The 27,842-nt window shown below is 39.9% G+C and overlaps 1 long non-coding RNA gene across 1 annotated transcript in view; it reads left to right on the top strand.

The window, feature by feature from the left end:
• Window positions 1–27,174, top strand: part of LOC120508122 — a 76,006-nt gene extending 48,832 nt beyond the window's left edge. The window contains exons 2-3 of the long non-coding RNA XR_005628932.1: window positions 25,060–25,160; window positions 27,067–27,174. This is a non-coding gene — a long non-coding RNA (uncharacterized LOC120508122). The remainder of the gene's footprint in view (window positions 1–25,059; window positions 25,161–27,066) is intronic.
• Window positions 27,175–27,842: the final 668 nt, after the last annotated feature.

The raw sequence follows: 27,842 nt of genomic DNA, 5'->3' as shown, positions 1-27,842 counted from the left end.
TAGTTGTGGGATTTCCACTTTAAATAGCTAAGTGGACAATGTAGGGTTTTTTTCTACATGTATACATATAGACACCCACACACATATTTATATATATGTGTGTATACATATATATCTATATATATACACACACATATATATGGTCTGTGGACAATAAGTTACTTCCTGACCATATGAGTGTCCTGCAGGTAGTTAACTCTTGCACGGGTTTTTTTTTTAATTTGATTGCAGTTCTGTCTGTAGGAAGGCAGGATAGGCCATGAGCAAGTATTTTTCTTTCTTTAGTTGTGGGATTTCCACTTTAAATAGCTAAGTGGACAATGTAGGGTTTTTTTCTACATGTATACATATAGACACCCACACACATATTTATATATATGTGTGTATACATATATATCTATATATATACACACACATATATATGGTCTGTGGACAATAAGTTACTTCCTGACCATATGAGTGTCCTGCAGGTAGTTAACTCTTGCACAGGTTTGTTTTTTTTTAATTTGGTTTTGTTGTTCTGTTGTCAGTTCCTAAAGTCTCAGAAGTCAGCTAGTTTATTTTATTGCCAAGGAGAACACTTTTGTATGACCATGGATAGTTCACAGATTTTGTCACTTGTTTCTCCTACTAGTCCATCCAAAATGAGGATTATTGGGCAATAGTGCAAAGATTTTCTACCTTGTCTGTTTGTCCATGAGGGGTCATTGCTGGTTATCTACATACATAAATATATGCATGTGTATAAGCAAATGCATTCAGAGCTGAAGAAAATCTATTCAGAGCTGTTTGCTGGGTGTTTACTTCTGCTGATGCCAGGGGTCAGGTGTTTTCTAAAATATTATACATAGTGCCTCTGTCCTGGTGCAGGCATGTTGAGCACATATATTGCAAATATCTATTTCTAGACACTATTCCATTTTTTTAAATAATGCCCTAAATCCTTGTAAACTGATCTCTGATAATATATTCAGTAATAACCCTAGGCATCAAATTATTTTTTAAAAATATCTCTGGTTTAAAGTAAAAACATGTGCTCTTTCCAAATCTATGGTGTTACCTAGTGCTCCTGACTGCTGTGGAGTGACACAACCACTTGACTTTTATTCTGTGTGCCATGGGTCTGTGTGTCTGTGCTTCCTAGCCCAAAATGTGCTCTCTGTGACCCTGATCTCTTCCTCAGCTGAGCTGCAGTGAAACACAAGTGACATCTGTAGTCACTGTGGCCAGTGCAGCACATTCCAGGGCCAGAGCACAGAAACCTTTGGTACCAGTCTTGCTTCCAGCATTGAAGGCTGGGGGTTTTGTGGCATTTGGTTGTTTTGGAATTGGGTTTTTCTTGTTGTTTTGGGTTTTTTTTTTCATTCTATCTCCAGTTTTTAACCCCATGATGAGTCTGGCACTGGGGAACAGAAACTGGGAGCACAAGTTTAGGAGCCTTCACACGTTGCTCAGTAATGTGAGGGCTGGTACCAGGGAGGTCTTGGAATCTGAGACATAGAAGGAAATTCTGTGGGTTTGCAGAATATTGCATTTGCACAAGAGAAACTTTAAACTGTTTTAGGAGAAATACAATGGTCTAGTTGGTGAGGAGGAAGGTAAGTCAGTATTCTTGGTTTCTAGCCCTGGCTCTGCCAGCTGCTTGCTGTGTGACCTTGGGTGAAAGACTTATTCTCTCGGTGTCTCAGTTTACGCATTAGTGAAATGAGAGTAATGATACTCACCTATCTCACTGGGGCTTTTTGAGGCTTAATTAATTGATGTTTGTAAATCACTTTGCGATCCTCTAGTGAAAGTTGTTAAGAGATCTGCCAAGTATTTATCCTCTTAGATTTTTTTTCCTCCTGCTTGTCTGCACTCATCCATCTAATATCTAAAAGCATGCTCACAGCTAGCAACAGATACTAGCCAAATTGCTCTTAACAGGAGATGTATGGAAACTTTTACAAAATTACTTTTGCAAATTACCATGCTTTTTGAAGTACCATGTGCAGGGATGTAATGAAAAACTGTGTAGACAAGTGTCTGTGCTACTCACTGAACTGACTGAGTTGTGATTTCTTTTGTAATATCTTTCAGCAGTCTCAAGCATATAGGACTGTTTTGAATTTCAGATGTGCCTTTCTTTTAACTGATATACACTTTGGAAAATTCTTTGGTGGTCCTAAAACTTTTACTTATGTTTTTGATTTCATGTAGACTTGTCAGTAATTGGGATGCACGTCTTTTCCTCTAGGATGGCAGAGGAAATACAGGTTCATTATTATTACCTATTTCCTCTCAGTTTGGGAGGAGCTTACAGACCATGTCCTGCAAAAGGTTTAGGATGGGCAGAATCTTCAAGTGCTATAAAGCCTTGTGGAAGTACAGGGCTACATCCTTATGCATACAACTTTGCCATAAATTCGAGCCCTCATTTGCTTTGAAACTGCAAAGGAACTACATTCTGTCCTGGGGAGCAAAACTGAAAGCACAAATGTGAGGAAGCACAACCCCTCCCCAGTCAAAATTGCCTGTTCAGAAGCAGGAGTTTCTCTACTGCTGCTCTAGGTGTGTTGTGCTGTGCCTGGAGACCTGGCAGAGTGCAGGTCTGAGCACATGGCAGGAGGTTATCCCTGGATGTGAGAAGCTCAGAGTGGTGGAACTGGGCATCAGAAAGTACAGCTGAGGAGTCTTCACGGAATCTGAATACAAGGTGTTGCAATAAGATGGGAAGGGATCCAATTTAAACATAAACTAAAGTTCTCAGCCATCATATTTCTTGTAGATATCAGTGTTAAGGGAGGAGGTAATTCTAGAAACACTGTGCCTGTTTAACAAAAGAAAGTGTGCGTGTCACTTCATTATGTTGATGACGTGCATTCCTGCATGGAAGTATAAGGACAGGCTCTGGCAGGTCCCTCCATGCCAGGGAACAACTCCCACCTAATTGATTATTCATTTCCTCCTCCTTATGGGGAGGACATAAGGGATTGTCTCTGCTCAGGAGGTGCTCGTTTCCTGCATTGAACCTGGACCTTTGTGCATCCAAGACAGATTTCAATATTTTGCAAAGGGAAAGGGGTTTTGTGTGTGCATTTGTGTTTGCATGCAAACTTCTATTAAATACTACGTGAAACTGCCCACTAAGAGACCTCAAAAAGGGCATCCCAAAGTATCCAGCATTATGAAAATGTTTCGCATCAAATTTGATTATCAGGAAAAGTGTGTGAGGAAAGAGCAAGGATGAGATTATACAGTGAATTAGGCTTAGACATAAATAGACCGTGAACTATTACACGAATAAGAGAGCCCTTCTCTTGAGGCTTTTTCTTTTCCCTAAGTATTTCTGCATCTTGATACTCTGCTCACAGAAATCTCATGGGGGGGCATCTGAGCTCAAGGACCTGCCTGCAGGACTAACACCCAGCCTTGGCCAGGGCGAGTCAGGTACTCAGCAAAAATCTCTTGTTACAATATCGGGCCCGGTATCTGGGTAGAACATATTAAAAATAAACATTCCCTGAGAAATGGAACTGGATTTTTATCTGTTGAAATTTATGAAGCAAACAGCAAATGTGTGGGTGTGCCTGCTTCTCCAAAGAGAGCTGCTTAAATGACTGTTTGCAAAGTTGGATAGCTATCGGGAATTCATTTGGAAGTAGGTTTAAAATACAATTACCTTGCTGTGTAAAAGCCATCATAATACCTTTGATGCTTCCTTATTGACAGAGATTGCAGGGGAAGCAGTGAAATTATAAAATAAATCTACAGGCCAGCTTTGAGTGTTTCTTTAAAAGAGGACCTTCAGCTACTGTTCCAAAATCAGTTGCAGTTTACACCACTGAAGTGCTTGAGCTATAATTAGTGAGGTCCTAAATGAGATAAGCATGGCAATTTAATTATCAGATAACTTTAAGATATGCTTAAAAGGATTCCAACTTGATAAGAATTGTGATAATGTTTTCTACTCAGGGAAAATATCAACATCTAAATATTTAATACAGTCACAGGAAATTTAAATGAAGTAAATTTTCAGAGAAAAACGAGGCGAAACGCTTCCTACAGCAATATGGTTGAGACAGGGTTTCCTTTTAATTTTTGATGAGTATTTGTTCTTCTGAGGGTTACATAAGCGATATCACAAATTCTAAGCCCTCTTTTTCCCTTCCTCCTGTGGTACAACTAAAGGCACATTTAGCTTGCATGTTAATTCAGAAATGTGCCTGATAGCTCTACTTAACAAAACTGCCCTGCAACTTTGTGATGGGAACTAATCTTGAGCTGAGCATCCTCTCTTCGTCTTGCTCATGAAATCCAGCCATACTTTATATAAGAATGCAGAGAAGAAAGACAAATGGTTTATCCTCTAAGCTACCCAGCATCCTGTTCTTGATATTTCAGTAACATATGCTAACATATGCTTTCCTCAAAAACTTCAAAAACATGCTTTTAGCAGCAATGAAAATAGTACCATACATCGAATTCAACTTTAAACCTCGTAGTTTACCTCTAATACCATTACCTCATGTATAGAAGAAAATGTAAATCTAAAATATGCTGGTGATTATAACCTTTCTTCCTGACAGACACTGCAATATAAATGCACATAAATTGAATTTCTTCTTTAAAGAAATTTGAATACCTTTGGAGCATTTTAGCAAATCATCTCCAGCCCTTATGGCACAACTTCAATGGACTGTGGAAAAGTGCTCTCCCTATGGCATGACTCCTGCAATAGAAGGACATAGCAAGGCAGAGAAATGCCAAGAAAAATAGAATGTACTCCATTGATATTCAAAATTTATTTTATTAAACTTGCACAAAAGACCCAAAAAAATGGAAGCTGGTTTTATTAGAAAAGGCATTCAAATATTAACTCTGTGAGTGCCATTTGCCTTGCTTGTCTGGAAAAAATAGGAATTGAAGATATATGGTTTGACTTTGCTCCCTAGAAGAGCTTTTTGATGCTTTGTGTTAACCATTAAATGAGAAACTGTGAGAGTGTGTAAGTCATGAGTAGGAGATTCTGATGCATCAGATGAGAATTCTTTAGAGGGATTCTCCCTTGGGAGAGAAACCAGTGTATTTGAGCAATTTTGTACTAATTAGTAAATATGCCAATTGGTGGATAACAGCCATATTTCAGAATCCTGTTTCTAGGGGAACATATGGCAACATTCCTGAATACCATCAGCTGTCAGTGTTTATCTTAGAATACGGATGGGATATGAAGATGCCAAAAAAAGTATTTTTCAGAGCGGCAAATACTAATATTTCCATAATATGTTGGAAGAATAAACTAACTGAAGGTTCATAAGTGTTTGGTTGAGTGGAGAATGGCCAAGTTTGCTCTAAATTGGTTGGATCACTTTCCTGTTAATCCAAACAAGGCAGGTGTTTACTTTAGCAAGGTGAGATGTTTCAGCCTATTACAGATTTTTACCTCTGTCTGCATAGTGTAATGTGTATAACTTATGGTAATCTTGGGGTTTGAAAGAACTGTTCATTGATGTAGTCTCACCACATGATATATCTTAAGATGATCTACTGCCAGGTAAATTAATGGGTTAGGATAGTTACCTCAGTGGTGAAATATTACCCTTAGACTTTGGCTCCACACTCCATCCATGGTGCAGACTTTCCAACTTCAGAAAATTAGAAATTGGTAAATGCTGCAACTTGTCAATTAATGTGAAGTGTGTGTATGTGTCAACACTGTCCCAGTCTGCCATTACAGGTAAGGTTCTGGATTGTTTTCATTCCTTCTATAACCATTTATTTTCAGAACTTTAGAACTTATGCATAAACACTTCCCTGAGACAAAGATCTAGACAGTGACAGAAGACAAAAAACTTTCTTTTTTTTTTTATCCAAACTTTTTCTGACACAAGGTTTATGAGTAGAAAAATATTCTTTGTATTCTGAAGAAATAACTTTTTATAGGAAAATTATGATTAAGGGCTTCATTTAGTAATTTTTCCAATTGAGAATGTGTAGGAATCTGATATTTATATGAAGTGGTGCAGGACAACCGTGCTCTTCCTTTACAATCTTTTTCCATTTACGCAGAATCTTATTTTTCATTATAAAATATGTCATCTCTTCATTTTTCCATTCTAGTTAGAAAAGGGGGTGGGTAAAAATGTCAAAGGTCCTCCACAGCTTAGGGCCAGATGAGAGTTAAGACTCTAAATGTCATTTAAAACCTGGTCATTAGTATCATTCTCAATAAAGCAACAAAGGCACTGAAGAGCCTGAGTCTCACTGAGAGTCACTGGGATTTAGACTCCTATAGACTACAATTAAAGATTAAAATAGTCAATTAAATTGTTCTTCAAATGCACTTAGACATTTTCCTGCTCTTACAGACACCTGACCACAGTTGGGAATCTGGCCCTGAGTCACGTCTGGTTGCCCTGTGTTCAAAATGTGAGCTGCCAAGTCAGCTGGAGCAAGGCATTGTCTATGCTAGCAATTTAAAGTAAAGCTCATTGGAGTTTTTGATGTGGCTATTTAAATTTACATTAAATCCCCATCAGGACTGTAGCAAGGATGGGAGGAGACCTATTGCAAACACTTGGAGCCAATGCTCTGCTTCAGTGGCTGCAAGGAAATTGCTGGTGGAGGCTCAGCAATGGAGCTGCTGTAACAGTGGCCCTTCAACCAGGCAGGGGAATGCACTGCAAGGGATGAAACCATGGAGTCATTGTGCTCTCCTGCAGTGGCCAGGAGAGCAGGGACCAGGGATGCTCAGGGCTGAGAGTCGCCTGTGATGCCAGGACCATAAAAGAAACTAGCACAGAATTTGGCAGGACAAACCCTGCCTGGAAGGTTTTCTTGGTTTCCTGATCCTTCTGTGTCAGTCTGTGGTAGAAACTAAATGCATCCAACTGATGAAATTCCATAGTCTATGGCCCAATGATTGTTTTATTGATAAAGTGGAGCAGCTGTTGCAGGGCCAGGGTGACAAGAAGCTTTCAGAGCTCCAGGGCTGCACACTGCAAGTGCTGCCTCACAAGGAAAGCACAGCCAGGCAGGAGTGCTTCTGGAAAGAAATTCATAGTGTTTGGAAACACAGACTAGAAAATGTTTGAAATGGCTACTTTTATTCTTCTGACAGGTATAAAAAACCATGGAATAGAAAACTAGAATGGAGTGTAATACAGGGCTGGAAACTTTCTTGCCTTTATCTTACTTATTTACGTCTATCTCCTGCATTCAAAGAATGGCTAATTCTTTGGTTAGAAAATGTATAGTCCATACAATGCCAAGAAAAGCTAGATAATGTTGAAGTTGATAGCTTCAAGAAAATAAAGGAATATAAAATTATCTCTAAATTTGTAATCTTTAGGCCTTGTGATTTTTAAGGAAAGCTTCTAATTTAGGGACCCAGGTCATGATAAGTGAATGTTTCAGATTTATGGCAATGTAAGGAATAATAAAGACATTTGAGCATCTGTCAATTCTCACATTTGAAAGATCAGTTCCTCTTGGAAGAACACTTGTTCTCTGCCAGTACTGACATATTGATTAGACTGCTGTGTCTTTGGCAGCCTGTTGTTACTTTTGGAAATCTGAAATATGTTTTAAAAATAAACACAAAATCTCCCCTTTTCCTGACCCCTGTAAAGATGGTCATCTGGACATAATGCCTAATCACAACTACAGGCTGTGAAACTGGGGGTTGCAATAGAAATGCCAACAAAATTTTAACTGTGCCATAATACAATAGTTATGTAAATACAGTACATAATGCACTTAATATGCTAATCTCTGAACATCAGGAAGCAAAATCTTTCTGGAGCAGAACTCAACTATGGCATTGGAGCTTTTTGCTTACAGAAAAATAGTGAATCAGCTGCAGAGCCTGTAAGGGTGAGCTGGTTCTTCTGGTTAGCCCTAGCATTTCTGGGAGAATGAACAGCACTTCTTAATCTTCACTTCAACCACTAGCTGCTTTTTTTAATGGTATGTCTTGCCAGTTAGGCTTGAATCTCCATGTTTTTGATGATTTATTTTTGTTTGACAATAATGTAAAATACAAACCATCTGATGTTAGGTTTTAGCTCCATTAGCTGGGAACCACAAACCTATGCCATGTCACTTTTTCTTTTTATAGTGCTGTTTCAAACTTACTGGCATAATTGGTCGATCTTTTTCTTTGTCTGGATTAAATGATGGTTTTGGCTGGAGTTTCAAACCAGGATGCCAAATTTTCTTACTGTTATGACTCCCATCTCTGTGTTGCACAGGACTAACTATATAATATTCAAATGGCTCATTTGTAAACACACAATTATGTACACAAAGAGTGCTTCTTAATGTTTCCCCAATTTGGCTCTGCTGTTACACTAGTGATGGCTGCTGGCATGCAGACCAGCTAATTTGTGCCATGCCAGCACTCCGAAATCTGAATTAAATTGAGCCTGGGTAATGTACAAATACTGCAACCTAATGCTTTTTAAAAGTCAGTCCCTGAGGATCATACATACAGATGGGTTTCAGTTCCATACGTGTGCCTGTGCACGCACCTCTGATGCCAATATGTGGATTTCAGAGAGGATCCAGTTAGCAGAGGTATGTTGGCACATTATTCCTGAAGTGGCTCTTCCATTACGTAATGGGGCTGCCTAGACATAACCAAAACAGCCCTCCCCAGGCTTGTTGGACAAAGGGATCACAGCCAGCCCTCACCCTCTGCTGGAGGTGCTGCAGAGAGACAGAACAGCCTGGTGTGTGCAGTGGGCCCATGTCCCACCCAGGGAGCCACAGAAAGATGGAACCATGGAAAGATGCCTGCTGGAGCCCAGCAGGCTGAGGAAGCCAGGGGGCATGCACAGGACTGGAAATGTGCTCTACAAATGCAAGTTTGCAAACATGCACCTTGTGGCTGAAGTAATCAATTTGCTTATCTTTGAAGACAGAGAGGAAATTTCAATTTGTGAAAATTTCTTACAAAGTTATTTCTTACCTTGACGTAGGTGGTTTCTCAATATCTACCTTAATAAAGTGATAGAACTTTTTCGAAGGACAGTGACAGTTTTACCCTATGTGAACCTCAATGCAAAAGTCTCAGCAGCCACATGCCAGGTCAAACCCCAGAGTGTGAAGCACTAACAAGTGGCTCAGCAAGGGTTTCTTGTGTAAGCAGTGTCCTCAGCCCACCAGAGTATGTCATGCAAGAGAAACACTTTCAGTCTTTTCAGAAGTAATGTGAATGTCTTTTCAGAAGTAAATTTGTAGTGTTTAACAATCCCAGGTGTTTCAGTATGGCTTCCTTCAAAACACAGGAGCCAACAGACTTGTGGCTCTGTCCAGGTAATTTTTATTCATGTTTTTTGTATCTATGCACTTGAATACTTTCTGCAGCAATGAAAGAAAGTATGAAAATAAAAGATCTGAGTGTGCAGCAGAAACAGAAGGAAATTGCACTGTGAAAAACCTTTTTTGTGTTTTAAACCTTTTCTTCACATCTGTAGGCTGTTGGGATGTGCTAATCACAAACTAATAGTTGCTTCTTTGGAAAATAATAGGATGGATAGAAGAGATGGAGGGGATGCAGAATAAAGAAGACCTGCTTAATTTAAACTTGACAGGTGTCTGAACAGTTTTTAGTGGGAAAGGCACTGGAGGTGATTGTTGTCACCATGTAGCAGGGGAGAGGAAGGCTGGTGCTTTGCGGACAACCTGGAAAGCTGGTTCAGTTTGTGCAGGGCTGCAGATTTTGGCTAATTCACAAAGTAAGAAGTTAAGTGTAAAGGAAATACCATTTCCTCAACTACAAGGTATTAATATCCTGTTCAGTTTAATTTCTACCTTTTGTTATTGTGAACCCTTTAATATGCAATGTCAGCTTGGCAAGGATTTTCCAACAGTATCAAAAGAGAATTTACCCCTGATATATTGTCACAGGAATTGCTGCAGCTCTCAATAACAGAGTGTCTCAAGAAGCAGCCATGGAATTGGCTGCTGCAAGGAGAATAAATCCCCCTTGAGCAAAGTACTGCCCAAAGTCCCCAGGAGCCCAATAATAATTTCTGAGACAAATTCATATAATCGGGATGCTTTAAGTTCCTCATAGTGTGGCTATAGCTCAGGTATGAGGCTGACCAACAGGGGCACAAGGAGGGGTAAGAGCTGGGCTGGGCATTGGTGGTTTCAGGCTGCAAAACCCTCCTGGACACATGTGCTGAGATAATTTGGCCTGGGAAAAGGAGGCACAACTGCTGTGCAAGGAGGGTGCCCATGCCATGCATGAATAGATTCATTTGTGTTGGGAGGTGAAGCAGCTCTGTGCAAAACTCTCATATTCTTATTTCAAAGATAAATATTCTCCTTGCTCCACACATATTGATTTTTTTGATTAAAGAAAAAGAGCATTTTCACAAATATACTTCCTGCCTTTAAAATATTGTAGAACTCAAGTTAAATTGCCCAGCACTTTTTTCATGATTTATTACTGTTACTGTGTGTTTGCTCCTGCTCAGATGAACCACAGATGGAATTTGCCTAGTTTTGGTCCTAGGTTAGTCATAAAAGCACCAAAAAGGATTCTTAAAACAAGACTTAAAAACAGAGCTGAATTCTTTTCTGTAGTTTTTAGATTCTGAATTTTGGGTTGTTGCTGGTTTATTTGCAAGACCATATAAGCCTGCAGGAATTGCTGCCTTCTCAGCAATTACCCATCAAGACAAATGATAAAGCAAAGAATCTCAGTGGTTATTAACATTAATTTAATGAACACTTTTTAAATTGTTCTGCCAGTGTTGAAAAATGGGAAAAAATAAGAGAAACTGAGAATAGAATATGTTGATAATTCTTATCTAGCTCACAAATCCATTTGGCTTGGGTATGAGATGTATCTTTCCATTTGAATCCCAGAGAATTAACTAAATCAATATTCCATGAAAGCCTCTTCCTTTTTTTTTTTTCCCCCCCCCCCCCCCCCCCCCCCCCCCCACTTTATTAAGATATTGCCCTACAGTGGCCTTTTTTCCTTATATCATTAAAATGCTTCCTTTGGAATTATCTCAATTCCAGAGATGACCTGTGGCCTCAAGTCACCAATTAATGACTTCAGCAATACCTTATTTCCACTGAGCAGCAGCTGAGATACGATGTACCTTTATCCCTTACACAACCTGGGTATTTAGTGTCGACTGAACAGCAGGACTGACTTCCATCCCTGTTTTGAAAGAGGAAAAAAAAATTATCTGGGCTCTGTCATCATCAAACCATTTTAGTATCTGTTATTGTTTCCCTGCAATGAGTTTACAGGATGTTGCAAAATATGAAGATGTGGTTTGCAGCGCTCCAGTTTCATGCTGTATGTGAACAGTGTTATACAAGTCATGTGGCAGCTCAGACATGTGTTTTGAGGTTTTTGGTGTGTCACTCAAGGCCCTTGGCCCTGTGTCCTTTGTATGTCTGGATGATGAATTTTATACTGGCAGAATATGCTGTTTGTGGAAAATAGATTTTTGTGTGGAGGAGCTGCCAACATATTTCCTGAGACTGACATCAAAGTGCAGCAAACGTTGTCAGGGAAGCCTTGTTCTAAAACGCATGGGTTTGTGCATTAGTGGCTGTGGGAACCTGTGTATGCATTCAGGGCTTTTCTCATATTTAATAATAATAAACTCCCAGACATATATATCTGTAATTCAGCTCTCTCTCTGCCCCGTCTACAGCCATCACCTTAGGATCTTTTATCTCAAGCTAATGACAGCTGTGCCTTCAGCAGTAAACAGCCCCTGACAAAATCCCGGAGTTGGCCAGCAAGACACAAACCAGAACTCCTAGAAATATCTAATATTCATCTGACTTATGGCATTATCATCACAGAAATTGTTCATTTTAAATTCTGTTTGGCATCTCTGAGACCTTAAGATCATCTGACAGGATCAGGTTCAGTGTGAGTATCCTCTTCATTCCAAAACCAACCAGCTTTCAGTCAGTTTCCCATTTTAAACCTCAAAACAAATATATAACCTCACTGATTCTCACTTGTCATATGACTCTGTGGAAGCTTGTTTAATTGCTTTGTGCAATTAGATATTGTTATATGTAAATACTGTAGATAAAAGAGTGAAAATTGCATAAAGGCACTCTGTGCTGAAAAAGTATTTTAACTATTTTTCTTCAGTATTTTATCATTTGAAAATAAATCATAGGGGCCCTCTTACACTAGTGATTTTAGAAAGTATAAAATCAATGCCTTCTCTACTTCTGACTTTTATTAGCCTAAGAGTGGGAGAGTAAAACATTTAAAAATATGTACAAGTTATTTTTGTCTTTGGGCTGTTGAGAAAGCTTTGCTGTGCCTTTGCCCAGGGACATGGGAAACAGTGATGGATAGTCAGAGTGGGCAACCCATCTCTTTTATTCCCACTGTGCTCTATAATTTCTAATCTTTATTGTCTCTGAAGCTAAATCTGAGGCATTCCAGAGCCTCGATGCTGCGTGCAGCAAGGTCCAGTCCACAGCACTCTGAGCTGGGAGGCAAAAGTCCTGGTGCCAGAGGTCAGGGACTGAACAGGGCTGGAGCCCAGAGATCAGTCCTCTGCGGTCTGGAGCTTGTGCAGAGCTCTGCACCAAAAGAAATGGAGTATAAAACGCTGCCAAGGCAAACGAAAGCCTCTTGCTTTCCCTTTGCACTGGGAAGAAGTGCTGCACAAGCAGCAATCAAACTCTTCTCCTTGAGACCATGCAGTCGTTCCATTGCTCTGTTTTCCCAGCAGCCAGGTATTTATAATGATGTTTTCCATACTTGAGATCTGTGGCTGAAAATTTAAGTGACTTGTTAGTGATGTTTCTCAGCTTTTGGATCCTGCATAAATAATATATTGATAATGGTTTGTTATTTTGCCTTGGTTTCCTTTCAAGCATTGTCAAACTCTAGTTCTAAAGTACATTAAAAGGAAGAGGGATTATTTTGTAGTCAGGTGTTGCTCTGCTAGAGAGAGGTAACAGGGAGAAACGAGCTTCAACAGATAGGCAGGCAGTTGTCTTGATCGTACATAGGTTTTAACTTGTGAAAAGACAAAAATAGTCTTCATGCCAGAGATGTCTAAAGTCTCACTGAGTTGTCATCTCAATAAACTATCAGTCAGGACCTTTGTCATTTTGTTACTGTCTGTCATGTGGCTTTATTCACCTCTCCCTGCGCTTTATTGCAGGGGAAGTCAAGAAAGTCTTAGGTGTCTTTTTTAAATTTTTATTTTATTTCCACAGAGCCTTAATCTGTTTTACATCTGTATGTGACTGCAGAAAGGCAAGAAAGGGTGAAAATTGATCAATTCACAGTAAAGCAGTGGGAGAGCTACTTAGTGCTATTGAAATAACTCCTGTCCTACCCTGACAGATCTCAGTGTTACAGCTTCAGAACCACTGGCAATCTTACAGAGTGTTTTTTAAGTGAAGTGCTAGTATTCCCTCTCGGTACATTTCTGAAACTATACATATGTAGGTTTGCTAGAAATATTTAGGAGAAACAGCTGGACATTACAAGAAAGCTGTCTTTTATACTTAATCTTTTTTATATGACCCAGTTTATATTTATAGCATATTTTCCTTCAGCTTTCCTCCTCCTAGCCCCCATCTCCTTAATCTTCTGTGTCTTACATTTGTGTCTAAGCATACTTTCAAATGAGGGGTCACAGAAGATTGAGCAGTTTTGTCAGTGCTAAGGGGCTGATTCTGCACTCCTGATTGATGTCAGGAGTGTAATAATCAAAACTATCAGGAGGCCCCTGCTGTTGCCTGGATGAGGAATCAGTCTGGCATCACTGCTCTGGGAGAAACCCCCTGTTCTCCTGCCCTGCCATTTTATACTTGCTTTTACAGAGATAAGGTATGAAGACTTGTGGCTGCCTCATTTGTATCCACAAATGTGTTTGCAACCATCTTCAAATTACCCCTTCTGCAGCATTCCTGAATGCCTGCTATGAATAGCCTCCTTCAGGATAAAGTTACAAGCACAACATGGTCCAACAGAACATCAGTGAAATGCCACGTTACCTCTGAGTCACTTAACTGGACTCAGAGCAGATAAACAAATATCCCCAAAGTCACTGCTGGTATTAGATTATTGTCTGGCCAATGCGTGGAGAATATGGAGAGTCCTGTGAGGGCTCTTTTCCCTTATTCTGTATTCAAATCTATGGGGCTGAACAGCTGATTCTAGATTTGGACTGAACTGAACCTTTCAATAACTTTTATTTTAATCAAAATCAGACGTGTGCGTGTGTGTGTGTAGCTTTCTGCAACCTGCCCAGAAGAGTTTTCTTTAGGCTATTTTGAAATCATAATACTTAATGGGTGATGTGGTGCCTTCTAACATTCTGAGACAAATATTTATCTTCATTACAACAAAATTATGTCATCATTGCTGTGCTCTAAACATTATAAATTCAACATGTAATAGTTTGCTACAGGAAAGCTGTTAGAAGTATCAAGACTATAAGGACAATAATGTCCATATTTTTTGAAAAAAAAATGTGTACAACAAAAACAAACATCTTGTCTCACACACCTTTGTTAGAATTCACAGTTTCCATCAGTCCCTGAAATTACTGTCTTCTTCTGAAGAATGTGCTGGAAAAAGTTGTTAGCCAACCTAAGCACTTAAATTTTCATATTTTCTTGAGTATGAAAATTGCATCATTATCTTTTGTGATGACCAAAGCCATACATGTGTGACATGATGAGATAAAATTAATCGCCTTTTGCCAAAGCAGCCTTTTCAAATGGGGCTGACCTAACCCCATCAAGCCAAGGGTCAGCATCTGCAGTTACTGTTTGCCTTTTACTATGATGCAGAAAGTCTTGAGCTTCCTGAGGGGAAGGCACCCAGCCCAGCTGGCTGGGACTCACCAGTCACAAGCCTGCAGCTTAATTAGCAAGTTTCTAGTCCAAAGCAGTCTGAAGAGCAGATTAGTGCGATATGCTGTCTTTTGGTTCTCTGGGTTGGAAGATGAAAGTGTATTTTCCTGGAGAATGTGTTACATAGCTCAGTTTATGACAATCCAACCTGACAATATTGAAGACATGAATGTGGGGTTGTAATCCCAGCAGGAGAATCAGGAGTACAGAGATTGCTTCTGCTCCAGTACTCAGTACCAAAGATGGATTCAGTAAGAGCCAAGAGCAGCATAATATTTTAGCAGTCCTGGAGAAGGAGCCCTGCATATGAAGGTTAGCCCTTGTATTGCTTCTTTCTTCCAGTGTTTTCTCCTTTCAGCCACAACTGGCTTGTTAGGGTGTGTTTTAAGCCAGCTGTTCTCCATCCAGATTCCAGCCTCCCTCATGCACTCAGAGGTTTGGAAGACAGTGCTGGTTGTGCAGGATGAAAAAGATATTTCTTGTCCCAGAATTACCAGGTTATTAGTCCATATCACTGCATGGAGATCCCTGGAGATGGCAAGGGACAAATGGACTGGACAGTAGTTGGCAGGTTAGAACAAACTGGGACTGGCCAGTAGCTAGGCAGGTATTTGCCATGGGATGCAGGTTTCCTGATGATGAACCAGACTACCTTGGTCACAGAGTTTGTGTTTTTGCCTTCACAACCTGCTGTTCCAAATCAAATAGATTTTTCCCCTTCTTTTCTCGGCATAAATTAATCATACAATTAGAAGAAAAATCAAGCTCCATGAGCCAACCAAGTAAAAAAATCTGACAGAGAAGACACATCTATTTGCTTTTCATTTTTAAGAGTAGCAGGAATTTCCCCTTACAATTATGATTAATCCACTGGCCTTTGGCTTTTCAACACAGAAAACTGGTGATGCATCTGTCTTAAGATGAGAAAAAATTTCTTTAGTTACCTTTGCCTGCTGATGTCAAACCACACCACAGCAGGCTCTGTATGGCTGTGCAGAAGTTTCCCAAGAGAATTCCTCTGCCACAAACCCGCCCTGCAGCTGTACAGCATACAGGAGTAGGGTGGAGACATATATTCCTGCTCTAAGAGGAAAAAGTCTCTGCATTACAGGTTGTGAATGCAAAGGCGAGATTTGGAAGGATTGGTGCTAGAATAGTCTCTGTTCTTTGACATCCCTAACTGGCCTAGGACAAGAGAAGGCCAGCCTGGTGCCTTTGAAGCTCTCTGTCAAGGGAATGCCTTCTGGAGCTCTCTGCTTGACACTTATCCTCCTAGACTGGGTGGTGGCATGAGTGCCACAAGTTAGCTCTTGGATAACGTATAGCTTGTGTCTAAGACACTATTAGATTTAGAAAACAGAATCATTTCCCAAAGCCCAGGGGGAGCAGAAGGGGAAGCAAAAGGGAATGGTTCTTAAAAAGTCTTATGTTTCTCTTTGGAAGAAAATTACCATCATCTATCTTTCCTTTCTTGCAAGCTCCTGGAACCTACTAGTAGTGCCCTGCTGCTGGATTTTCAGGCTTCTATTTTGCTGAAGAATATCTCTCTGATGCAGGTGCCAGTGTCATTTATCAGAGGATGATGTCAACATTCCTGTGTCATACATGACAAATGACAGCAGAAAGGAGTGCCCCTTGAATTCTCTTACTTTCACTAGGCTCTTTCCTTTCTCCAGTTAAATGACATTTTACTTCCTACAGTGTTTCAGTTTAGACTTCGGCTGCCTCTGGAGAGTGTGCGTTCAAATTGACTCAGAATGAGTGATTAGTACCAGGCACTGAGCTCCAAATTCACTATTAGTGTAATGCAGTTGCATGGCAATGGACATAAACTTTGCTTTCATGCTTTTGGGGAAAATTCTGCCTTGTCTTACACCTCAGAAATGCCAGGGAGCTTTTCTGATGTGTCCCAGTGGCAGAGCTGGCTGGATGTGAGAGCATCTGCCTCATCCTCTGTTTCTAATGCTTTTAAGGAGATGAAAGATTTTGAGTTGGTGAAAACTGCCATACTCTGAAGAGTTTGCTTTGCAAAACATTTACCTGTTAACCTACTAGGGGGCACTTGGCTGCAGAAATCCATGCCTTGACCATGTTCTGTATGAGGGCCTGATTTGAAAGGTCATGCAGAAATTAATTGGGTCGGGATCCAGTGACACACTAGTAAGTGGAGCAAAGCAAAATAAAATCTTGGGAAGTAAACAGGCAAGACAGAGCACATATGCTGCTTCTAATCCTCTTTTTCTGCTGCTTCTTTCTATTCTTCTTGCTGGAAGAAGGGATTTGGACTCTTCTCTCTTAAGCCATGCATGTACAAAAAGAACTTTATTTTTAACTCATGTTAAAATCCTTTCTTGGACTAGGCAGCAACAGTTTTAACATGTTAGCTGACTGTGATAACCCAGAGGGGGGAGCTTAGGGTTTATCTTGACCAGTAAGTGCCTGTTAGAACTGCTACTGCTTTTACTAACGCTTGTTAAAATATCAGTATGGACAACATGTGTTTTTAAAACCACACACCTGTACTCCTAATGACAGCAAGGCCTTGGGGGAGGAAGTGATTCACAGAACTGCTGCTCCCTGCACTTTCCACCCACTCAACATTTCTTTATAGTGTATTTTCCTCTGTTCAAACACGCACAGGTCTGCCAACCCTCTGATTTTTCCGGTACCAGTCCTTTAAGCTAACCAGCAGCATGGCTTCCCTCTGCTCAGCACCCAAGGAAAGGGCTGGATTTTCAGAAAAACTCAGTATTCAGCAGCCAGGGCACAGTTTGGCATTCACTTAAATCTTCCCAAAAAAGAAACTTTTTCCCATCCTGCTGTTTCCTCCCACTGCACTAGCCCAAACATTAGCGCAGATAAACAAGGAATTATTTAGAGAAACTAATCCAACAGAAGAGGACCATAAATAACTTGATTTTTCACTAGAACTACCATTTAGTTGTTGCATTTGACACCTTCCATCTAAAATCAATAGAAACAGCAAAGCTGCTTGTGGACTTTGAGAAGTTTCTGGGTCCTTTTTTGGAACAGAACAGATTTTTATTTTTTTAATTCAATTACAGGCATTTCAAACAATCCTCCTGAAAAGACAGGCTTGCTCCCAATATCACAGAGAGATAGGATAGTTACAGCAGTAATTTAGATGAACACCATTCATTACATTTTGGATTTTAAATTTGTGCACAAGTTTGCATTGGGAAAACAAGCTCTATATTGACTTTAATGGGAGAATGATATTTTCATGGTGACTTTTACTGAAAAAAACTGAGCAAACTACCTAAGCAGAGAATAGTTCCAGGGACAAACGGGGAGTAGAGCAGCCCTTCCTTGTACTACTGGTGAGAGTGGAAGGGATCACTCACTCATGGATGCAGAAGTGACTCAGATGTTTTCATATATTTATAATTTCAAGAGTTTCTTCAGAAGGAATAGATTTAGCAACATATCTCTCCTTTCTTTTTAATATGGAAAGGGAACTTTTTTTTTTCTGTACACTTCTAGTGTTTCCCCAAAGCAGGGGTCTGCTAGCTCCAGGCTCCAGCAGTCCCACGGGCTGTAATCTTATCGTAGGCTGCCAAAGATCATTATACACATCACTGTCATGTTGCTGTGTTGTTGGTGGAGCTTTTTTCTTTTCTTCTGTTTCATTTTATTTGTTTTTTACAGAGGTAAAAAAAAGGTAGTAAGGTTTTTCTAGCCCCTAAACATGTAACCCAAGACAAAAGGCCTCAATTTCTCTCACTCTTCCCTTCCAACTCTGTCAGCTGAAGTGCTGCTTTTCACAGGATGAATTGCTGATATTCCTACTTACACAAACTAAGGGCAGCAACTGAGTCTTCCAGTCTGTAACTGTCTTAACTCAGACAGTACCAACATTAATATTCCTAATGGTAAAGCTTTTATTTTGGTTTCTATTCCATAGCCTAATATATATTTCTCATTCTCTAGTTACTGAAATATATCCGATGTGCCCAGCAGGTAACTTCTAGGAGTCACAGTAGGTCAAGCTCACTTTAAAAAAAGGAGGAAGGGTAAAAGCTGGAAAGGATAAAAATTATGAGTTTCTTATATCCTGCAGTCTTGACTTTGTTCTGTATTTCTGAGTGGGTTTCTTTGGGGCCACAGTAGCAAAGCCTGTTTGTCAAAACTGTTACAGCTTTTCTTTGCTGTTTTACGTGGCTTGAAAGTGACCCAGAATGTTTTTCCTAGTAATTTAGTGTATGTATCCTTTATCTAGGTTCATCTTGGTAGCTTTCACAGACCTGCCAACGTTCCCAGGACACCAAAACTCTTGTGCTGAAGGAAGCACACAGTACTGCTGGTGGAGACAGAGGTGACAGTGAGGATGTGGCCAATCATCCTCCAGTTTCAGGATGTATACCAAAGTTTTGCAAACCTAAGGGCACTGGGCAGATACCTGCCTTGGAGACAGAGGCAGAGCCCTGGGGGTGTGAGGTGGTAGAACTGCCATGGGGGATCTCAGTTTTGCACTGGTGCTGGAATGAGCACAGAACTACATCCCAATGTAGTCCTGGAATATCATTTTTAGCAGTTCTTTCAGACTTACAGCATCCCACAGCTGAAGACCTGAATCACCTGGAGGGTTTTCCAGCAACACAGTCCTGGTGCCAGACATGAAGTGTTTTAGCACAGGAGCTGTACGTAATCTTCTCATCAATGCCACAGGTGGGCCATTCCCATGGAGGATGGGATTTGCTTTCTCACCTTGCTCCTTGTATAACACCTCTGCTGAGGCCTTGCCTGAGCATGTCCTCCTGCTAAGACAAGGCTGCAAGAGGGACTCAGCCAAGTCAGCTGTCTGAGGCAATCCAGAGGAGTCACTGAAGCCAGCATGCTAAGGAGAATTTAGGTGGTGCTAAAGAGAGCCCTGCTGGAGTTGTGCCCTTTTTGGGTGACTGTGTGACTAATAGAGATCCTAAGCCACAGCAGGATTTAAATCTCCCAAACTTGAGGCCCAAGGTAGCAGAGCAGCGTCAACATTAAATGGCAAACAGCCTCATGAGGAGGCAGAAATATGTCCAGTCTTGGATAAGATACACTGATCATCCAAGTGTTTTTCTGAGTTTTTTGAGGTGTGAATTTGAACCCTTCCAGCCAAGCAGATGCCACATCTTGAGAGTGCCTTAACTAGCAGCTGTGTCTTATTCTAGTGTGAATATACTTTGTTATTTTTCTTTGTCTTCAGCACAGTGAAAAAGAGTGAAAGACAAAGAATTGCTCACCTTAATTTCACCTGGATTGTTGACACAATTTACTTTGGCTCTCCAGACTAACTGAGTTTGTGGTTTTCCCCTCACAATATGGAAAAAACCTATTATTTAATGTAAATTATACTTCCAGCAGCGAACAGAAAAGACTACATAGATCTACATTCTGACCTGTAGCTCCACTAGGGCACGACTGCCTCTCTAACCCCCAACTTATAGCTAAAATCCATGATGATATATTGTAGGTGTGGTTGTGCTGATGCTGGTGTATCTCCTAGAACAGAATGAGGGCTGGGAATGTCAGTACCATCCACTCCTCACCACTATTTTTATTATTTTCAAAAGTTCCTAGGGGCTTCATCTGAGATCAGGGCCTCAACATGTCAGACAAAAAGGTAACTAGAGGTTGGCTCCTTGTATGAAGAACTTGTGCTCTAAAGAAGCAAGACAGGCAAAGGTAAGAAGAGAAACAGAACAGTGGAATGATTTATCCGGGGTCACGGGGCAGGTCAGTGGCGGAGCTGAGATCAGAGTCTGTGTCTCCTGGTTTCTGCCAAGACATCACGTAGAACATGTCCACACAAAGGAATGTTTTAGATGTACACGTGGAAATTGCAGCAGCTCACCAGTATTGGAAATATTTCCATTTAGAACAAGACTGTTAAAGATTAACCTCCTTTTCTGCTGTCATTCAATGCCTGCCTCAGTATCTTTGAAAACCTTGTACGACCCACCAGATCTTCATGTTGAGGCTTTCCTCTGCTTGTTAATGATACCAGGGCTTCCACAGGGTAGCAACCTCTTCTGATAAGCAACCTTTCATTTCCCACATCTTCACTGAGATGACAGACAATGGGAGGAAGTCAGATACATTTAAAATATACTTTGTTTTAACAGCACTGAGACACTTAACTTGTCAGCAATCCAATTATTAATCAGATTAATGGACTTTAATAAATCCACTGCATCCTTAGGACAATTGCCTGGTTAATATTTCATGCATACAGATTAGGGTTTCTCCTGAGCTATGAGAATTTCAATATAAAACTAAAACTGAGAAGTAATCCTTAGCTTACTGTGCTACCACACCTTGCATGCAAGAATGCTGATCATTGCCTGTGTAGGAGCATCATTTAATTATATTTTCTCACTTCTGAGCTTAACGCTATTGAAGGAAATCTACCAGCATTTAATTAAAGACTAAATACAGTCAGTCTTTCTATCTGGTTTGGTACCCACTTAGAAATACATTTGATACCTAGACATCAAAAAGGATACTGGAGGTAACAGCATTAGAGAAGGTTTTGTAAGAGAATGAGAATCTAATTTGTATCTGGAAATTAAATTTATATTTGAGATATTAAAAAACCATTTAAGAGATATTGAACCCCCATCTGGGTTAGAAAGTAATGGAAATAAGTCATCCAGTTAGGTCTTTAGCTTTCTACGGGAAAGGATTTTTTTTTAAAGAATTTTTAAAGTTTTAGATTTTGATTTTAGATTTAGATTTTAGTCCAGCCACTAAAACATATTGCAATGAAACAAAAACAAGTCATACTGTAGCATTTTCATGCTAGCCTCATATACAACTTGATATTTCTAGTTGAACAGTGCTATATTGTATGTACAGAATTTAATTCTGATATTCTACTTTATAAACTGAATTTAGTAAAATTTAATTTTTCAAAAGGAACCTGAGAAAAAAAACCCATTGAGTTCTGACTCCTAAAAAGAAGGCAGGTCCAATGCAAATCATATAAAAGTAAGTAAAGAATTCATTTCAGTTAATTTTACATCAGGTCTGAAGATCAGTGTGTTTAGAATAGAACACTACAGAAATCACCAGTGTCAATGTCATGGTGGCATTTTCCCCTTGAGTGGGGATCATGAACAAACAAAATTACCAGAGGCTTTAATATTGATTTAAGAAGGTGCAGGCAGGGGCTCTAAGGACTGCTTAATGTTAAGCACAGGCATAAGTGCTCTCCAGTTTTGGTTTGTTTTTTTTTTTTTTTTTCACATCAGACAGTATGTAAGTCAAAGGGAAAAGCATATTTGTATCTGTGTGGAAATGAACTTTTTCAATAATTAAAGCAAAGGCCGTGAAATGTCTAGTTGGTGTGAAACTCCTGAAGTGAAGCAAATAATAGAGGTTATATTTGTAACCTTTTTAGAGGTTAAATTAAACTTAATTATAACCTGTTTTTTACTTCAGCATTGTAGTACTGAAAGCTGCTTATACAGTTTATGCATTTGTCTTGTTCTGTAGTTCATGTGGTTGGGTTTGTTACCTAGTGTAGGCCTGCTTTCCTGCTGGGGGAAGGCCCATGGGGGCTTTTAGAGCAGAAATAATAAATAACTGACTTCTCTTAAGGAGCCATTAAACTTTTTCCATGTTCCATGAAGTAAACAGGTATTGTACCAGAAACATAAAGTCTCTGTCAAGTTTGTATGTGTGTGTGTCTTTAATTATGGTATATATTTCCTCTGGCATGATTTATTAGTTTCCTTTGTAGCTTTGTCACAGAGTTTACTTGCCATTTCAATCCAAAGTAGCCATTACATTTCATTTTTCCCCCTTCTTTTGGCAAGAAGTAAATCTGTGCTATTTGCTGATTTGTTTATTACTGTCTGGAAACTTAACCCTGCTCAAAGTCAGAGATTTTAAATATGTCAGATCATCTTAAAGCCACTTTACCAAAGCTATCAGGGTGACGCTATATGTGCGCAGAGAAATTCATCTCAACTACTACAAACGAGTCCTTTAGTAATACCCAGGAGTCATAATGTGTGTGACATAATGAACCCTCCTAGATTACAGCCCACACTAATTAGATCAGTTATTGCCACATTCCAATCCCTGGGACAATTTGCTTAAAGCAGTAGTTACCTGTGATGAAAAGACAGAGCCCTTCCCCTCCTCCTCCGCTGCTCCGCGCGCGGACTGCGCTCCTGCGCCAGCAGCTCCCTCCTGCTGCCTCTCCAGACCAGCCCTGCCAGGGAGGCAGCTTATGTCACCTGAAAAGTACAGTGGTCCCCATGGCAAAGGACAGTGGCCCTGTGCAATGAAACATTCAGAAGGTTTTCCTGGTTTTACTGCCATTTGCGTTTATTCTGTAGCTACTTCTCCATGCAGTAATTTTTGTCTCTTCATTATGTCTTTAATTCCTTTCTAAGAGTCCAGAGATTTTTTTTTCTTAGTAGTATTTCTTTATTTTATTTCACATAAGGGAAGATGTTTACTCTTACTTCCTAGTCTTTGTACTCTCTCCTGCTGGTGCAGAAAAGAAAAATATAACCAAGCTGGGACAATGTTTCAGACCAAAAAGCACAGGAATCTTGCTGGGGAGAAGCTGTTCTGGACTCTGTGCCTAAGCAAACTGCTGTCAGTAATCTTGCTGAAGATAGATGTCAACCATTTATTTATTTAGATGTGGGCTGGTTAACTTGCTTTTGTGGTGATTGGTACAAATCTATGAATAGTACAAAGTGTTTTGTCAATTAGTTTATATTGCTGAAATTAAAAGGGAAGCAGAGAAATGTTTTTTTTCACAAATAGATTCTATCAAGAAAAAATTTTAAAAAGCCCAGTGCAAATTATGAAAAATGCTACATGCATGTTTTGAAATATAGCTAAAATGCCAGTGATGAGAACTGTGGCAACATGTTGCACTCAGTTTTTCCTTTGCTTGCTTTTACCAGACATTTCTCTAAATGTCAGGTCCTGTGTTCTGTGCTGAAACTGTTTGATTTTGACTTCCCTCTCACTGTAGGTGCAGGGGATCAACATCAAGCAGAACCAGCATGGTTTCAGCACTGGGGTCAGGGGCAATAGGAATGCTGGTCCATGGAGCTGGCTGCTCCAGAGGCACTGCATGGACCCTCTGCCATGGACACCCTCCTGAAATTGTCTGGGCTGGGAACTGCCTTGTTGTGTTCTGAGGCACCTCTCTGCCTTCCACAGGGCCATGATCCTGACTCGTGCTGCTCTGCCAGGTACCTGGGGCCCAAACCATCTTCACTGGGAGCAGAAAAATCAGCCAGAAACGCCTGACCATGAACTGCCATAACTGCCAACCATGCACTGCCACGGGCAAGAGACCCTGACAGAAATCCTCAGTCACTGTCACGGGTGTGACCAGTGTTGTTCAAAATTGAAATATTCTTCAGCAATGGTCCCACTTTCCAGAAAATGCCAACCAAGCTTGATTCTTGCTTTGGGCTCTTTTGCTCTTGCCTCACGTACACATATCTGTGTGATGGAAGTGCTGTAATTCCAACTCTGTAATTCATTGCTTTGTCACGAGACAGGAGCCCCACGAGCTTGGTGTGAGCTGCTCACATCTCCCTGGCAAAATTACTGAGACTGCTGCCTGCTCCCCAAAGCCTGCACCACAAAGTCATCTGGAATTCCCCTGCACCCACTCATCTCCCAGCTGCAGATTTCTGTGTCTGCCTTCTTCCCTGCAGCTGGGAATGCAAGGTGTTCATTTTGCCTTGGGAATATATTTTGCACAGAGGACACATCTTTTTCTCCCCTCTCTTATCATGACATCCCTTTCACTGCTCTTTAGGTACTTTTTTTTTTTTTAAATTTCTAAATTTAATGACAATTCTTTGTCATCTTTGCTCAACACATTGAATGCCTCTGGAGAGGAAGGGGTAGCAGGCACATAAAGAAATTTCTCTCGTTTTTGTTTTTGGGGTTTTTTTTGTTTTTTGTTTTACTTTACTTACTTCCTGAAACTCCTGCTAGTTTTTTCACACCATCCCATCGCCAACCTCTAAACATTTTGTTAAACAGAAAGTTCCTTGCTTTTAAACATTTGACTACAGGGTGGTGTGTTCTTGTTACCGGAAGAGGTCAGGAATCCCCATGGACAATTTAATAATGATCTTAGGATTTTGTTCAAAATTTGCTCTGCATGTAACTGTGGCTTCACTTTTGTCTTTTGATTTGTAGGGGAAATTAGGTCTACCTGTTACTGGTTGACACAGGAACTGTTTTGCTGCAAACACTGCTGAGTGTTATGTCCAAGTAGTCGAAGCAAGACCATTGCACAGGTTTGTTTCATTTTTTCCAATAGTTGTTGTAAAATAACTAACAAAGAACCTGCAATACTTAATGAGCCTGACAGACAGGGAAAGGTCAAAAACAAGGAGGAGACCTGTTCTAACTCATTCCTCCTGGACTTATAACTTGTTTCTTAGACCAAACAGTACTTTTCTTTTATTAAACACAAAAAAAAAAAAATTAGGAAAAAAAAGGAATTAGGAGATGACAGGCTGAAATTGCCTACTTTCCTTTCAGTGTCAGAAGACATAAATAGTTTAAGTTTGCAGTGGTTTCTGATTGAATATCCTTTTGAAGTAATGATAGCTATAATTTAAAGCAACAGTTACCATATTTTCTTCTTTTGTGACGTTCTTTGATGCCCTAAGTATAAATCTGCTTAAAATAGCTATAGCCATGTCTGGGTATACTACCAGGATTTTTGGAGGTTCTGCCTCTAATTGCCATCATATGTACCCAATATCACAAACATAACTGTCTAATGACAATGTTGCTGCAAATACTTTCTTGACATAAGAAGAAAGGTAAATTCAAAGGTACATATTAAGTTTAAATTGTTTGCTAAGACTAAAACTTTTGCAAAAAATTTAGTTTTAATTAGCATAAATACTGTTCTAGGGCTGTTTGGTCCCAGACATGTATTCAGCTGTTAAGGGGTATTAAATTATGTTCTAATGCAGCAGCAGAAAATTGCTGCCTTTCAGGGGAAATTACAAAAATATTTTGGTATAAAATCCAAACTTTGTCGTTGCCTCACACAAGTATGTATATACTCAATTTGTTTTCCCCAAAAGATTAGATGCACCTTTAAAGAAATATATGCAATTTAGGGATAAATGGAAGTCATTGGCATCTTTCTCTACCTGTTAATTTTGTTAAATTTCTCTATCTGTTAGTCTGTTAAAAAGTTTCCAGTTTCCATTCTGTTGTAGTTAGAAGAAAAGTTGAGCCTCTGAATATATTCACTTTAAGATCATCTCACTTTTATCCTGGTGCATTGGGTAAAATAAGGGAAAACCACAATGCATTAAAAATTAAATGTTTTAATTAACTTATCTGGTATTTTCTGTTTTAATAATAAGCCTTTAATTATTTGAATGAATTGCCACTTTTTTTTTTGCATCAGGGAATAGAAATTATTTAAATAAAATTTAAAAAAGAAAATCAACAAAAAACAAACCAAAACAATAACCTCCAAACCAACAAATGAAAACAAAACAAACAAAAAAGCAAACTACAGAGGGATCTCTTTGGGGACCAAGCAAGGATTACCAGATCAAAGAGTACTTACAGGGTTGGAAAGGAAGCTGGACAGATGGTAAAAGGGAACAGGACAGATGAGATAAATTATGATAATTTTGTAAGGCCCATCAAGGTGGGTGTCACAGTCAACTGCAGTTTTTGCAGTTTACTGTTGAATATACTTTCTCTGATTCTGTGTTCTTCCTTGCAGTCAAGACCACCAAACCCTGTTTGCCTCACTTGCTAGGACTTACTCTGCATTTTTATCACCTGATGCTGTCTCCTAATTACATGGAGTTCAGATCTGTGATAGCTCTGCTGACTTCCAGAGTAAATGTATAACTTTATAAACAAGGGAGGCTGGAAGCACAAGTGATCTTGCTCCAGCAGCAGGATACTTCTTGGCAAGGGCCAGTTCCTTTGACTTCCTTGATAGCTAAAATGCAAGACAATTTGCAGTGGTGTCACTGTAATTCTCACAAGTGCTCCAGATCTCCAGTGCCTCTCAGGCTCATTTATAAGAGAGTAACAGCAGAATGACACTCCAGGTTGATTTGGTAGTGTAATGAGTAATTGTCATGCACGGCAGTGGAGGAGTTGGGCTTGCACTTCTGGAGTATAAAATTACTGATAAGCCATTCTCCCTTTTCCCAGCTCTCAGATGGAACTGAGATACGGAGGGATGAGGTTTCAGCTTTGTGGCTCTGCTCCTGGACTCTGGCCTTTCACAGCATGCAAACTCATGATCTTGCCACTCGGGGAGTTGATTTCTTCAGAAGTTCTTCAGAGATTCAAAGTGCAGATAGCACAGTGCACCAAGTCCTGCACCTGAGCTGACTGCAAGCACATTCAGATCAGTGGATGGGAAAGTCTCTAATGTCTTTGTTTGCTTCCAAAAGGCATTTTCCTCAATCTGGTGTGATGAGTCAAGAACTGATTTTAATGTTTGGACAAGAAATCCTTCATCCAACTCTTAAAACTGCATTTGAAGAGACTCAGTCATCATCCCTGCCCAACAGCAAGGTAAGGTAAGTGTCAGCTTTGAGTTTACAGGCATCAATGGGCAGGTTTTGCTGTCTCCTGGCACCTTCTGGATCTATCTTGAGAAGGCAGTGGAGAGAACTGTGACAGCCAAGACTTCATGTTAAAGACAATCTGGCAGTCTAACTGTGATCTGAGGTTCACTGATGACCCTGCACAGTACCAGTAAATAATTTAGGCTGCCCATCTGTGAAGGAGAGAACTGAGTAGCACTTAAAGAAACAACAAGGTTGTGATGCAGACTCTTATGCTAATGGGAAAGCCTTTCTCCATGGGAAAACAGAGGAATCAAGAAGATAATTTTATTAATCTCTTGTATAAATTACATCTTACAGCACACATTTCTAATGTCTAAGAGTGAGATCCTAGAATGACAAAATTACAGTGAT

Source organism: Passer montanus, unplaced genomic scaffold (genome assembly GCF_014805655.1).
Source record: "Passer montanus isolate IOZ18808 unplaced genomic scaffold, ASM1480565v1 scaffold45, whole genome shotgun sequence".
In the NCBI taxonomy this organism is placed as follows: domain Eukaryota; kingdom Metazoa; phylum Chordata; class Aves; order Passeriformes; family Passeridae; genus Passer; species Passer montanus.
The sequence above is the reverse complement of the archived record's forward strand: the minus strand, read 5'-3'. Positions and strand labels throughout refer to the sequence as shown.